Source organism: Triticum aestivum, chromosome 4A (genome assembly GCF_018294505.1).
Source record: "Triticum aestivum cultivar Chinese Spring chromosome 4A, IWGSC CS RefSeq v2.1, whole genome shotgun sequence".
In the NCBI taxonomy this organism is placed as follows: domain Eukaryota; kingdom Viridiplantae; phylum Streptophyta; class Magnoliopsida; order Poales; family Poaceae; genus Triticum; species Triticum aestivum.
In genome coordinates, this window is record NC_057803.1 from 588632621 (window position 1) to 588648023 (window position 15403).

At 48.4% G+C, this 15403-nt stretch overlaps 2 pseudogenes; one reads left to right on the plus strand and one right to left on the minus strand.

Annotated features, from left to right (window-relative positions):
- Positions 1-1152: 1152 nt before the first annotated feature.
- Positions 1153-5137, minus strand: LOC123082405 (receptor-like serine/threonine-protein kinase SD1-8; annotated as a pseudogene).
- A 5701-nt stretch (positions 5138-10838) lies between these two features.
- Positions 10839-14800, plus strand: LOC123082406 (receptor-like serine/threonine-protein kinase SD1-7; annotated as a pseudogene).
- The last annotated feature ends 603 nt before the right edge of the window (positions 14801-15403 follow it).

Here is a 15403-nt window from a genome sequence, read left to right on the forward strand (position 1 = left end):
TATACTTTCATTGTCAATATAACAACCGAGAGATCTCGATATCTTCCATGCTACACACATTATAGGCGGTTCCCAAACAGAATGGTAAAGTTTATACTCTTCCTCCACCAACAAGCATCAATCCATGGCTTGCTCGAAACAACGAGTGCCTCCAACTAACAAGAGTCCCGAGAGAGTTTTGTTTGCAGTTCATGCACGCATGGGCCATTATGTCACTTCTCAATGAAATAGGTGGAACTTATGCGAAGTTATTTGTTGTTGGACACAGGAAGCAAGCTTGATCGTGCTGACCTTCCGACAGTGCTAGCTGGTTTCGGCTAGGTGTATGTATCCTTAACCTTAAACATGGTTGATCCCTCGAGAAGATCAGTTAATGGTCCATTTTAACACCAACCTTAAAGATAGGAAATGTTTAGCCGCCAGTACTTTTGTGAGTAGTGTTACAATTGGTTTTCATATAGTACTCAAGATAAGAGCATTTGCATTCTTTTCTGTGTCGTCCCTCGGCCAACTTCAACACGACCATTTTTAGAGATATAGCAAAATTAAGCAAATGCTAGAGCCCCACTAAAGATAGTAAACACATGAAGTTGTAGTAGTATCTATCTCGCGAGAGATGAACCACATCATCAGGAGAACATGCTTAGCTAGAAAATGGACCATGGACCGATATTCTCGAGAGATCAACCATGTTTTAGGTTGAGCATACACCTGGCCGAAAGCCCGAAACCAGCACCGGCGGAAGTTCAGCTCGAGCACGCTTGCCTTCTGCTTTCAACAACAAAGAATATCACAAAAGTTTCATCTGTTTCATTGAAGTGATATGAAGGCCCATGTGTGCATGAGAACCACCCTAAAATTTCTGAAATTCCAAAACGATTCCCAACATAAGGTTCAGTCACACATTGCTAAAGCAAGGAGGTAGAGATCAACTTATAAGCTAGGTGGCCAGGTGGGTCTCATATCATGTTGTAAAATACTAAAAACACATGTTTCAAAAAATAATAGTACAAACCCACATAGCATTGAACCACGTACACATAGTGTGTGTGCTCGCCTGAATTGCAACATGTATAGTCATTATGTTTTTGGCGTGCATGCACGTGTCCTACCCAATAACATTGAGAAAGTCATCAGTAACGTCTCCAATCTTTGGTTCCAGCTTGCCTTGCATCCATCCTATCGTCCTTCAAGGTTTGTGATGGTCAGCTCGACGTTGCCGGATGTTTCCTCCTGCACGTTGAGAAGGTCCGCAAGAGTGCTCACGGGCATGCAGACCACCGGTCGAAGTGGCCGTTCCAATGCCTTTTGGTGCGACATCATGGGTATTATGGCAGCCATTTGCGGTCGTTGGCTCGGGCTCTCCTGAACGCACAGTAGACCTACTTGGATGCACGTCGCCGCCTGCTCTAGCTCCGCTAGGCTGCAGCCATCACGCACGACTGGGTCAAGGAGCTCGAGGCTCTTGTTTTCCTCGAATAGCATCCATGCCTGCAAAAGGATTATTGTGCTTGTGCTTGTCAATGCGATTTGTGGGGTTCAATGTGATTCTATCATGGTGTATTTCTTGGTTCAAACAAATTGGTTGGGACTTTGGCCGTCTAGGCACGCTATTTCGAGTTTGTGTTAAATTTATAAAATCACACAAAACTCATTTTGGCTGTTTGAATTCAGTTGCAGGAGGTAATTCACTTACGTGAGCTATGAGGTTGGAACTTCGTTGGTTCCTCCTCCCATTGATGATCTCTAGCAACAGCACACCGAAGCTGTACACATCTTGCATGAACGAAACCATTCCGTCCATGGCGTACTCTGGTGACATGTAACCGCTGCGCCACACATGGGCATCATGCAAAATCAGTCAAGAAATCGGGAGAGGATACACTTGAAAAGAAAAGGAAAAAGTCAAGGTAACTATATAGTACTTCTCCACCGTTTGTGTTATGCAAGGTTTGCAGTTCTTACTATGTCACAACAATCCTTTCTGTGACCTGATGGTCGCCGATGCTGCTGAACAACTTGGCGATTCCAAAATCCGATATCTTGGCCACCATCTCCCTATCGAGGAGAACGTTAGCCGCCTTGAGATCTCGGTGGATCATCGTGTGCCTCGAGTCCTGGTGAAGGTAGAGAAGCCCTCTTGCAACACCGAAGATGATGTCCATCCTAGTTCTCCAGCTCAAGCCAGTGTGCCTCCTTGGATTTGTTGGCAAATTTACACAATTCAATTTCTCGTCATAAATGGTACTCCCTCCATTCCACAATGTAGTGCTTCCTCTATCCTCGTGCTTCAACTTTGACCGTAAATTTAACTACCAAGACCGATTGCGGCGGGAGCAAAAGTTATGTCAGTGAATTCGTATTCGAAAGAAGTTTTCAATTATTCAATTTTTTCTCCCGCCGCAGTCGGTCTCGTTGGTTAAATTTATGGTCAAAGTTGGACCTCGAGAAGCGCGGGCGCACTATATTTTGGAATGGATGGAGTAGTAACTGGTATATTGCAGTTAGCCAGACACGTCATACATACCAAAAATGAAAGTGTCCAAGCTCTTGTTGCTCATGTACTCATAGACCAGTATCCTCTCGGAGCAGCAGTGGATGCAGCAACCGAGCAGGCGTACGAGGTTACGGTGTTGCAGCTTGGCGATCAGGTCCACCTCATTCTTGAACTCCTTCAGACCTTGCACACTGTTTCCTGCTGATAGCTTCTTCACTGCGACTTCCTGGCCATCTTCCATTTGACCCTGTCAAAGAAAATTCAGGTAATTAATTAGACATTTGTCATATAAGTACAACATGGCGAGCACTACCCGCATGTTGTCCATACGAGCATAGGAAATTTTCAGTCTGATTTCACATGAATTTTACAAGCATTATCACCTTGTAAACAATGCCAAAGCCGCCGCGCCCTATTTCATTTTTGGGGCAGAATCCGTCGATGGCGTCTCTAAGGGTTTCGAGATGGTACGTCGGACACTCACCTCAAACCATGTCATCAAACTTGATAACTAAAAAATGGAGAAGGAAGCAACAAATACATGAGCAGCTGATAGAGCAAGTAGTAGTTTCAGGTTATCCTCCTGAAACAAACTCACCAAGGAAGGCGACTCACCTTGCTTACTGCGTTGCCGGATCTTTATCCAGATCACAAGGCCAAGCGATAGCAGAGGCAATGAAAATTATGTTACCACCGTGGCGATGATCACGACGAGCTTGCTGGTCTTTGTTGTCTCTAATATTAAGATGCATGTGCAGTGTAAACGCACAAAAATTGTGTATTCCTTAAGCCATTATACTAGTATAAGGTGCATCGTAATGTGTGAGCTTGGCATGTTTGCCATGGCATAGGATTGACAAGGTCCTTACCTCCAGGAACTAAAAATATCATTCTGTTAATGAACAAAAAGTCTGATCTCTTGACTTCAACCAAAAGTTACAACATGAATTGTTTTTGTGTAACTGGTAACTCCAAAAGTCTGATTTCATGACTTCAATCGAAAGTTACAACATGAATTATTTTTGTCTAACTGGTAACTCAAAAAGTCTGATTTCATGACTCAATTGAAAGTTACAACATAAATTATTTTTGTCTAATTGGTAACTGAAGTCAAGCTAAAGGAGTCATAATATCTTATTAGTAGTCGATGATGGTATGTCTGGCATCCATCTTTTTTGTCTTTCTGGCCATCATATCTATATCTAGCGTATGCAGAATAAGTTGTGCCATTTTTGTAACTCCATATTTGAAAAAAAAATTAAACCTTAGTCTATCCAGACGTGCCCATCCTTCCCCTACCTCATCCAAACAGATAAGATGAATTCATCATGTAAAAAAAAGGGATTTTGTGAATACAAATTGGGTGAAACATAACATAAGCAATAGTGATATATACGGAAATTAAGGTGATCTTGTTTCAAGTTTGTGATTATCCATACGAATCTCTGCGTAAAATCAATGACTTAGGACTTAGATGTGCAATACTTATGACACATCTAAAAAATGTGCTTTAGCAAAACTGTAGTTTTATTTTGGATTTTGGATCCGAAGCAAAGAGAGTGTAATGTGTTTATAATTACCTAGGTGAAGGTCAGACATTGCCAGCCTGATGAATAGATCCTGGCCGTGGTCGACGAAGCGCGTGTCCATGAGCTCGCCGAACCATTGTATGCACCCGGTCCCGCCCCCACGTACGGATGTCCGACGCGGCGTACGCCGTGCAGGAGCAGTTGGACGAGCACCTCCGGCCGCACTCCAAGAGCGATGCGCCGGCGTCCACGCTGCTGCCGTGCGTCTCCGGCAGTTTCACGCCGCGCAGGGTATAGAACCCGTCGCCGCCACTGCACTGCAGCACCGTGCTGCGGGCGCACCCGCCGGACGCGTTTCGCATGCGCCACTCCGCCGGCGAACTCGGGATGAACCCCCTGATGCAGCCGCACATCACGGCGCCGACCGCGTTGCACACACCGAACGGGCCGCACGCGCCGTAGAAGTCGCACTGGTCCCTCGGCCCCGACCTGAAGACCCTCCACACGAGCGCCGCGCGGTCCCAGACCATGCTTTGCATCGCGCCGGACTCGTTCAGGACCAGCCGGGACACCGGCGAGCCGACGCGGTCGCTGTACACGAAGGAGACCTCGTCGGCGGTGTGGGTGAACCGGAACTCCACCAGATCCTCGAAGGTGGTCATGTCCGGGCAGCCGCTGAACCGCAGCCCGTTCCACGGGCCCGTCCGGTACCTCTTGCGTCCGTTCCTCCAGACGTGCAGCTCCGGCGAGCCCCGCGTGTCCATCACGTACCGGAAGTCGCCGGGCGACGGGTCGTCGGCGCTGCGCCACGACGAGGCGAACGTGCTGGTCGGGTGGTCGAAGCTTTGCCACACCGCGACGCCGGCCGCGTCCGCGAGCACCAGGTTGCCGTCGTCGTGGAGCTGCGCCACCGACGCCGCCGAGGAGCTGGACGAGGACCAGATGGTTTCGTTACCACTGGCGGCGTCGAGGAGCACGAGGTCCCCTCGGCTGCTGAGCACGACTACGCCGGAGGATGAGGCGTTGAGCGGGCGGTCACGGTTGGCGACCCAGACGACGGCGCCCGGGGAGGCGGTGAGCCATATGCCGAGAAACCACTTGGTGTTGTTGGCGACGGAGAAGAGGCCGTCCGCTGCGTCAAGGTGCTGTCGGCGACGGCCGAGGCCGTGAGAAGCAGCCGAGACAAAAAAAGCGAGCAAGCACCGGTGGCGGCTCTGGCTGGGCCTCATGATCTTGCGCGCGCGGGGCTTCGCCGAGAGTAGAGGAATGCAGCAATCAAGAAATCGCTCAGGGAGGAGCTTATCGGAACTTATCTGGACCCGCACCGCTCGATCCCCTCCTCGCCTCGCGTACCGCATCGCCCCACGCCGCTCGTTCGCCTCGTACCGCATCGCCCCCTCGGTTCCCCTCGTCGCCTCGCTCGCGTCGCACTAATCGCCGCCGCCGCCGGCAGCTTCAACAGCCGCCGCCATGGCCGACGAGGAAGACGAGATCCCCTTCTTCTCTCAATTCCCCTCGTCTCAGGAGGCACCCGAAGGCTCATCCGCCGATGGAAATCTCGGGAGGGGAATGGGTTTCTTGGATCTCAACAACAACACGGACGTCTTCCCGGAGTTGGGCTCGTACCAGCAACTTCTCTTTCACCAGTCGGCCGGTCATGGCCTTCCTCCGGTTGGACGTGGACGTGGTCATACCAGCAACTTCTCAATTCCCCTCTGTAATTCGTTTGTATGAAAAATGATTATCAACTTATAAGTCCCTGTAAACAAACAGGCAGGGACTCGGAATTTATAAGTCGATGTAAACAAACAGGCAGGGACTTATGACTTATAAATTGAGACTTAAAAAAGTCCTGGGACTTATGAAACAAACAGGCCCTGAAGCTTGGTGATATTGTGATTTGACCATTTCACGCTGGTACTGGTCCGGCTGCCAACTTCCACACACGATCGTAAATAGTCATCCATTTTATTCGGATTCTGTTCATTTACATTGGTAAAAGGAACAAAAGTGTCTGTTTGCGGTCGTCCACGGTTATCACATTAAATTCACGCCGAACTGTCCATATGCATTAAACTTAAAACATTAAAAAAAGCAGACTTAAACTCCAAAGGAAACCTTAGAACGGTTGTCACCGCCGTTCTGGCCCCCGTCTTCACTGGATGCCGTCGCTGCCGTCTTCCTCGTCCGCGCTGAGGTCGATGAAGGGAGGCGGCTGCCATAGGTGGGCTGGTGGCGCCTGCAGCGGCTGCACTGCAGAGGGCGTTGGTGGCACGCGGGTGATGACCATGTATCTGTCTCAACCCACACGGGCGTACACAAAGCCATATAGATAAACTATAATTTTTAAAACAATTGTGGCGGATAACTGGTCTTAACCGCCACAGCTAAAGGCGGTCTAATGGCGGCCGCGGGCTTGCACTCGTCACAAGTGGGATCTTCCAAATAAGCCCACGGAATGAAATGTGTAGTGGTGAGCGGAAGTTAGAGCCTGCCACTGCTCTCTCATAAGTCAGTGGCGGACATTGTCATATGCCCGCCACAACTACATTTTGGCAAGCCAAGCCAAATAAATCCAAATTTTGAAAGAAAAAAATACAGTGGCAACAAGGTGCCCTGCCAGCGCCTTGCAATTTTGCCCACCTTAGGTGCTTAGGCGTCAGGGCGGTGCATGCTGGCCTTTCTGCCTTAAGAATAACAAGTTTAAACCCAATCATCCAAATCAAGTGCTCCAGCAAAATTGTAAACTTAGACATGGGGATTCCATGTTGTGACCATTTTATGAAAAATGGTTTAGCTACACCAAAAATTAGCAACAAGCTGGGACATATAGTTGTAGACAGAAGTGCTGATCCCACATGATATCATGGCTCACAACTAATCACTTTCAGTGTTAGGCGCTGTGTAAAATTATGAGGTCGTATACAGTTTTATTTGGCCACTTCTTATGGTCTTGACTCTTAATTATTGGAACAGCTCTAACATTTTTTTTCCGTTTCCATATACGTATATCCTATTATTGACTACTTTATGATGAAATGGTACAGGTGTACCCAAAGATTCAGGAGTCAGATGAGGTATTGTTTCTTCTATAGTCTTAATATCTGCAATGCTGTCATGTTCACTTAAATTTGGTATTTCTCGACATTGGTAGGAGGATTACCTTTAAATGTAAACCGACGCGCCATCATGCCGCCGTGCCGCCGAGGAGCGCCGGGCTACCGCGGCGTCCGCCAGCGCCCCAACGGCTGGTACTCCGCTGAGATTCGGTCCGGTGACGTCCGGCTCGGCCTCGGTACGTTCCGGACCTCGCACGAGGCCGCACGCGCCTACGACGCGGCAGCGTGGCGCCTGGACAGGCCGCGCCAGCAGATGAACTTCCAAGATGTCCAAACACGCCAGCAGGCGCAGGACGTCGCCCCTCCGCCTCGTCTTATCACGGACCAGGACCGTGTGGAGCACGCTCGGCGGCAGCGCCCCCTCCTCGTCGCCGAGGAGGACGAGCGGGCCATGGCGGAGTGGCGCCGGCGCCACCCGGAGGACGTCGTCAACGAGGAAGCCTTCTGGGCAAGGCGTCGCGAGGAGACGGCAAGGCGCCGCGCGGAGCGGTTGGCCAGACGTCAGCGGAAGGCCCTTGCGTTATCGCAGTGCGAAATCGTTGAAAATGGTGGGCAGTCGATCTTTTTGTCTAATGATGACCGTTGGGAAGACATGTGGCTCGATACCTCGGACCAGACCAGCGAGGATGGCGATGATGATAATGATGATGACTGGGAGTACGCTGTAGTTGCACTATCTAGTAGTTTTTTAAAAAAATCGTTGCACCGTAGTTTTTTATCTATCTATGCTATGGAACTATATAAAATATCTATGTATCGTTTTGATCTATGAATTTTATTTATCGTTTTATTAAAAGAATGTACGCAATGTTTAGCGCGCGCTGCATTTTAGCGCGGCCGCTGGTGCTACGCGCGCGCGCTCAGTTTTAGCGCGGCTGCTGGAACTAGCGCTGCCGGCCGCGCCAAACCAGGCGAAGGGCGTGCGGCAAATGAGTTTTTAGCGCGTGGCGCGTTGCGCGGCTGTTGTAGATGCTCTTAGTAGCTAAGCTTGACTGGCACAATTGAAGACCGGGAGAATTCTTTTTTCTTCGGAGCCGACACCACAAGATAGAACACCCCGTTTTACCCACGATTTTTCTAGAAACATCGAATACAACTACACACGCATACAGTAACACCATCACACGAATGCACTCACACAACGCCTAGTGAAGACCTAGTGATACACGGTTATGCCGACGAACCCAGAAACAACTCCATCACCTACACTTCATTGCTAGGGAATTCGACGAGAAAACCACAATTTAGTCCATCTTAGGATGATGGTGGAGAAACCCGTTCCCCGGGTGCCTCCCATCCTTAAGCTACCATGAGCAAATGAAGACGATGGAAACATTAGGTGATGTGACTCTCGTCTCTCTTATTGCGATCATCATTTTTTTTTCTTTAGTTGTGTTTCGCTTTTGCTCTCCTTTTCTTATTGTTCTGCTGCTGCATGTTTGGATGCGTTATATAGTGAAGATGGGGATATATAGAGGTAGGAAAGTGGAAAATTAGGTGCCAAGCAATCAATACTGTATTGACATTAGTCGTACACATAGTAGACGGTATTATTGCTTAGCTATAGCACCAGCAGGTGTTCCTGACGACGAGGTGGCCGATGAGCCGCGATGGCAAGACCTCTTCGATCTCGAAGTCAAGGGCATGGAGCAGTGGGTCCAGCTCCGCCATCTTGGTGCTCGCCAAGGCCGAGGTCATGGCAACCCCCCAGGCTGACTAGCTGAGGCGTGGTAGGGGGAAGCTTAGGTGCGCGTTCCGCACACGGACCGTGTGCGTGTGGTCGCTGGTGGGAATGGACCAGCGCCGTTTTTTGGAAGTTATTGGTATAGCTGAGTGTGACTGGCACAATAGAGCGGGGAATTTGGCGAGAGACGTGAAGCAATAAGGGGTTGTTTGGTTCCTAGTCATGTCTTGACACACTATGTCACATTTTAAGTTAGGTACTTTCATCAACTTAGCTAGTAGTATGTGTTTGATTTTAACCGTATTTAAGCGAAGATTCTTTTTGTGAGACATAAGCCAATATGTCATACACATAAAAGGTGTGGCAAAATTCCCTTAAGAAAGCAATAGTGTGGCTAAGATTCTAAACAATTAAGGTAAGACAAGTAAAGCAAAAATAGTATGGTAAACAATGTAAAATTTAGTCACCAACCAAATAAGTCCTTACTACTTATTTTATATTTTGGAGCCAATGCCACCAGATAGTCAGAGAACACCCGGATGTACCTACAATTCAGTGATTCTTTGCTGTAAAGTCGAATCCAATAAACACAAAAAACTATATCGACTATGTTGCATTGCTACCCGCGAAAAAGAAAACCACAATACTGCATTGCTAGGGAATCTGGTGTCTATTTTCTCTTAGAGAAAACCACAAGTTAGTCTAGCTTAGGATAACAATGCAAGAATCATTTCCTTGATGCCTTTCATCCTTAAGCCGGCCTGGATAAATGAAGACAACAGAAACATTAGGTGATGCTACTCGGGTCTCTCTTATTGTGATCGTCGATTTTTCTCTATGTGTGTTTCTCTCCTGTTCTCTTTTTCTTATAGGTCTGATGCTTCATCTTTGGACACTTTATATAGCAAAGGTGGGACTATATAGGCATAGAAAATAGGAAAAATAGGTGCCAAGCAAGAAATATTGTATTCGTACATAGTAGGTGGTATTATTGCTTAGGGATGGCATGTGAGTTAATGCAAATAAAAAGAAAAGAAATAAAACAAAATAATACGTGACTTGAAAAATATTTATTGACTTCCGCTTTATAGTGTTATAGGACCTCTTTGGACCACATGCTTGAGAAACGTGGGATTATACAATCACATGAATCTGACAAAGTTTGCAAGTGCAAAACAAGAAATTGTGAAAGAGCAATATTTTGCAATATTTGTCGTTTCGATGGATCACCAAGGAAAAGAAACACATAAAAATGTGTCGATCCTACGTTAACATGTTAAAGAATTTTGGGTGGATGTTTAAATTCCTATGCAATTGAGGCATACAAAACCAGTCCACAGAAGAAAACATATGCATGGGAGGAGGAAGAAGGGAAAACTGACCGGAAAGAATTGGCGAGTCGGCGATGACAACGAGAGTGCAATCCATAGATTTTATTAGACAGACAACTCATATTTGTGAATATTAACAAGCCAAATATTACTAGTTTTGAGAACATTCACAGTGCTTAGAGGCTTGCTTGCCTCTATGCCGAGCCCCACAGCCAGCCTCTAAGTTTATCCCAAAACTCTGCGATATGCCATTCCTCTATTATGGACTTCATAAGAACCTAAAAACGTTTCTAATGCTTCTCTTTCATCACTTTTCCTGGTACACTTGATTAGGCACGCGCTAAAATGCGGTATCAGAAGTTGCAAATTTAAGACGTTGGATTGCACGCTTTTCATAATTTACACTGCATGTTTTTTGGACGTGGATTTTTGGGCATCTGCTAAACTAATGTTGAGTCTAGCGTGCTAAAAGTGCTATAATAACGCGCTAAAACTATTTTAGCGCGTGAAACTTTTATAAGGGTGAAGGAGACGATGCAAGAGCGATCCTAATCTATAAGCCCAGCCCATAACTGCTCTTTGTATAAAACGTGAGCACAGATCAACTCCACCATTGCTGCAATCCCCTACTCTCGGTGAAGCGGCGGTATTCAATTCACCGGGCGCGCGCTCAAGATCATGAGCCAGAGCCTCAGCCACCACCGGCTCTTGCTCGCTTTTCTGTCTGTGCTGCTGCTCACAGCCTCGGCCGTCACCGACAGCACGTTGACGCAGAGGAGGGCCATCGGCGGCGACCAGAGGCTGGCCTCGCCCGGCGGCGCCTTCCTGCTCGGCCTCTTCTCCGTCGCCAACAACACCAAATGGTTTCTCGGCATCTGGTTCACCGCCTCCCCGGACGCCGTCGTCTGGGTGGCCAACCGCGATCGCCCGCTCGACACCTCGTCCTCCGGCGTAGTCACGCTCAGCAGCCGAGGGGACCTCGTACTCCTCGACGTCGCCAGCAATAACGAGACCATCTGGTGGTCCAACTCCTCGGCCGCGGTGGTAGCGCAGCTCCGCGACGACGGCAACCTGGTGCTCGCGGACGCGGCCGGCGTCGTGGTGTGGCAAAGCTTCGACCACCCGACCAACACGTTCCTCTCAGGGTTGTGGGCCGGGCAGGACCTCCGGACCGGCGCGGTGTGGTCCGCCTCGTCGTGGCGCGGCGCCGATGACCCGTCGACCGGCGACTTCCGTTACGTGATGGACACGCGGGGCTCGCCGGAGCTGCACGTCTGGAGGAAGGGGCGCAAGACGTACCGGACGGGCCCGTGGAACGGGGTGCGGTTCAGCGGCTGCCCAGGCATGACCACCTTCGAGGACCTTGTCGAATTCCAGTTCACCCACACCGCCGACGAGGTGTCGTACGTGTACCGCGACCGCGTCGGCTCGCCGGTGTCCCGCATGGTCCTGACCGAGTCCGGCGAGGTGCAGCGCATGGTCTGGAACCCCGCGACGCTCGCGTGGAGCGTTTTCTGGTCGGTGCCGAGGGACCAGTGCGACGTCTACGGCGCGTGCGGCCCGTTCGGCGTGTGCAACGCCGTCGGCGCCGTGGTGTGCGGATGCATCAGGGGGTTCCTGCCGAGGTCGCCGGCGGAGTGGCGCATGCGGAACTCGTCCGGCGGGTGCGCCCGCAGCACGCCGCTTCAGTGCGGCGATGACGGTTTCTACGTTCTGCGCGGTGTGAAGCTGCCGGAGACGCACAACAGCAGCGTGGACGCCGGCGCCTCGCTCGCGGAGTGCGGCCGGAGGTGCCTGTCCAACTGCTACTGCACGGCGTACGCCGCGTCGGACATCCGTGGCGGCGGGACCGGGTGCATACAGTGGTTCGGCGAGCTCATGGACACGCGCTTAGGCGACGACGGCCAGGATCTGTTCGTCAAGCTGGCAATGTCTGAACTTGGCCTAGGTAATTAAACACTCTACACTCCTCAGCATGGATCGCTAGAACCAGATCAATTTCATCCAAATTTTATTCACCTTATCTGTTTTTTTTTTCAACAATTTACCTGTTCTGATGAGGTAGGGGAGTGGTTGGGTGCCTTTTTATAAAAGAAATGCAATAGCTTATTTCACATGCTCAGAATGATGGATGACAGACACACTATCAGCACAAACTGCTAGGATTAGAGACAACTTCTTCTTTACCTTGACTTGAGTTACCAATTAGACAAAACAAAACATGTTGTATCTTTCAGTTGAAGTCAAGAAATCAGACTTTTTGAGCTACCAGTTAAACAAAAAACAATTCATCTCATAACTATTGGTTGAAATCATGAAATCTGGCTTTTTTGTTCATGAACGGAATGTTATTTTGTAAGTGTTGATTCGAGTTCCAGAATCATGGCATTCGCATTATCTTTTTTTTTACATCAATTTATATTATCTATCAGGATGAGGTGGGGTTAGACTTAGGGGTTTTCTGCAAATGTGGAGTGGAGTGGAGTGGGGTCTTTCTATAAAGATGGCACAACTTATTTCACATACATTTGGTCAGAAACGACGGATAATACCATCACCACGAACTGGTCGGAGTAGGGATATTCTAACTCCTTTGGCGCGACTTCAGATACCAATTAGACAAAAATAATTCATGCTGTAACTTTCAATTGAAGTCATGAAATCAGACTTTTTGAGTCACCAGTTAAACAAAAAAAATCATGTTGTAATTTTTGGTTGAAGTCAAGAAATCAGACTTTTTGTTCATTAACATATTGATATTTCTGTCCCTGGAGGTAAGGACCTTGTCAAGCCTATACCAAGACAAACATGTTAAGCTCACACATTATGATGCACCATACACTAGTACAATGGCTTAAGGAGTACACAATTTTCGCGCGTTTACACTACTCCTGCATCTTAATTCAGGGACAACCAAGACCAACAAGCTCGTCATGGTCGTCGCCGCGGTGATAACAACATTTGCATTGCTTCTGCTATCACTTGGCCTCCTGATCTGGAGAAAGATCCGGCAGCGCAATAAGCAAAGTGAGTCAAGAGTCCATGGTGAATTCGTTTCAGGAGGATAACCTGAAACTACTACTTGCTCGATCTACTGCTCATGCGTTATGGCTTCTTGCTCCATTTTCCAGTCACCGAGTTTGATCACATCGTGAGAGGCGAGTGTCCAGCGTACCATCTCGAAACCTTTAAAGCCGCCACCGACGGATTCTGCGCCAAAAATGAAATAGGGTGTGGTGGCTTCGGCACTGTATACAAGGTGATAATGCTTGTAAAACCCATGTGAAATCAGACTGAAAATTTCCTATGCTCGCATAGACAACATGTGGATTGATTAACTGGATTTCTTTATCAGGGTCAAATGGTAGATGGCCAAGAAGTTGCAGTGAAGAAGCTGTCAGCAGGGAATAGAGTGCAAGGTCTGAAGGAGTTCAGGAACGAGGTGAACCTGATCGCCAAGCTACAGCACCGCAACCTCGTACGCCTGCTCGGCTACTGCATCCACCAGTCTGAGAGGATACTGGTCTACGAGTACATGAGCAACAAGAGCTTGGACACCTTCATTTTTGGTACGTATGACATGTCTTGACTGGCTGTAGTATACCAGTTACTACCATTTATGATGATAAATACAATTGTGTGAATTCGCCAACAGATCCAAGGAGACACGCCACCTTGAGCTAGAAGACTAGGATGGACATCATCTTCGGCATTGCCAGAGGGCTTCTCTACCTTCACCAGGACTCGAGGCACACGATGATCCACCGAGATCTCAAGGCGGCCAACGTTCTCCTCGACCGGGAGATGGTGGCCAAGATATCGGATTTTGGAATCGCCAAGCTGTTCAGCAGCATCAGCGACCATCAGGTCACGGAAAGGATTGTTGGGACATAGTAAGAACTGCAAACTTTATATAACACAAACAGTGGACAAGTATTTATAGTTACATCGACTCTTTGTTTCTTTTCTAGTGTACCCACGATGGGTTCCTTAACTGATTTTGTATGCTGCCCATGTGTGGCTGCAGTGGTTACATGTCACCTGAGTATGCGATGGACGGCATGGTATCGTTCATGCAGGACGTGTATAGCTTCGGTGTGCTGTTGCTGGAGATCATTAGTAGCAGGAGGAACCAACGAAGTTTCAACCTCATTGCTCATGTAAGAAGTCAATTGCCTCTTGCAACTGTACAAAATAGTAAAAGTGAGTTTTGTGTGATTTTATAAATTTCATCCGAACTCAAAATACCATGCCAAGACGGCCAAAGTCCCAACCACGTTTGTTTGAATCCCACAATGGCATTGACAAGCATAATAATCTTTTTGCAGGCATGGGGGCTATTTGAAGAAAACAAGAGCCTCGAGCTCCTTGACCCAGCCGTGCGGGGCGGTTGTAGCCCGACCGAGCTAGAGCAGGCCGCGACGTGCATCCAGGTAGGGCTACTGTGCGTTCAGGAGAGCCCGACCTAACGACCGCAAATGGTTGCCATAATATCCATGTTGTCGCACCAACAACTGCCGGGACGGCCGCTTCGGCCGGTGGTTTGCATGCCTGTGAGCTCTCTGACGGACCTTCTGGACGTGCAGGAGGACACATCCGGCAACGCCGAGCTGACCATCACAAACCCTGAAGGTCGGTAGGATGGCTACTGGGCAAGGTAGAACCAAAGATTGGAGACGTTACTCTTACCAAAAACATAACGTGCATGCACACCAAAAACATAATGATTGTACAAGTCGCAGTTCACGCGAGCACACACGCTATGTGTATATATTTCAATGTTATGTGGCTTTGTAACTTTTTTTAAACCTGTGTTTGTAGTACTTCACAACATCACATGAGACCTGCCTGGCCACCTTATAAGTTGATCTCTACTGTAAGATTGAATAGAACTATGTTTATTGATAATTGCAGCCACATACATGAGATTATACTAGCAAAAGAGCCCGTGTGTTGCAACGGGAGAGAAAACATAACACACACTCTTAATTCAACAACCATCATTCAAGACCACAATAGGTCCATCTCCTTTATTTTTGCGAGGCATCATATTTGTGTTGCCGCTTATCCTCCTTCTCACCCTCGCCGGCGATGGCCTCGGTGTCCACACAAAACAACAAAAAACGTGTGTTGAATATGGTTAATCCTAAGGCGTCTCTCTCTCCCTCTCTCCTCCCTCTCCCTCTCGCTCGCTTTCTCTCACTCTCGCGATGAGAAATCTGTTGTTTTTCCCTGCGACATTT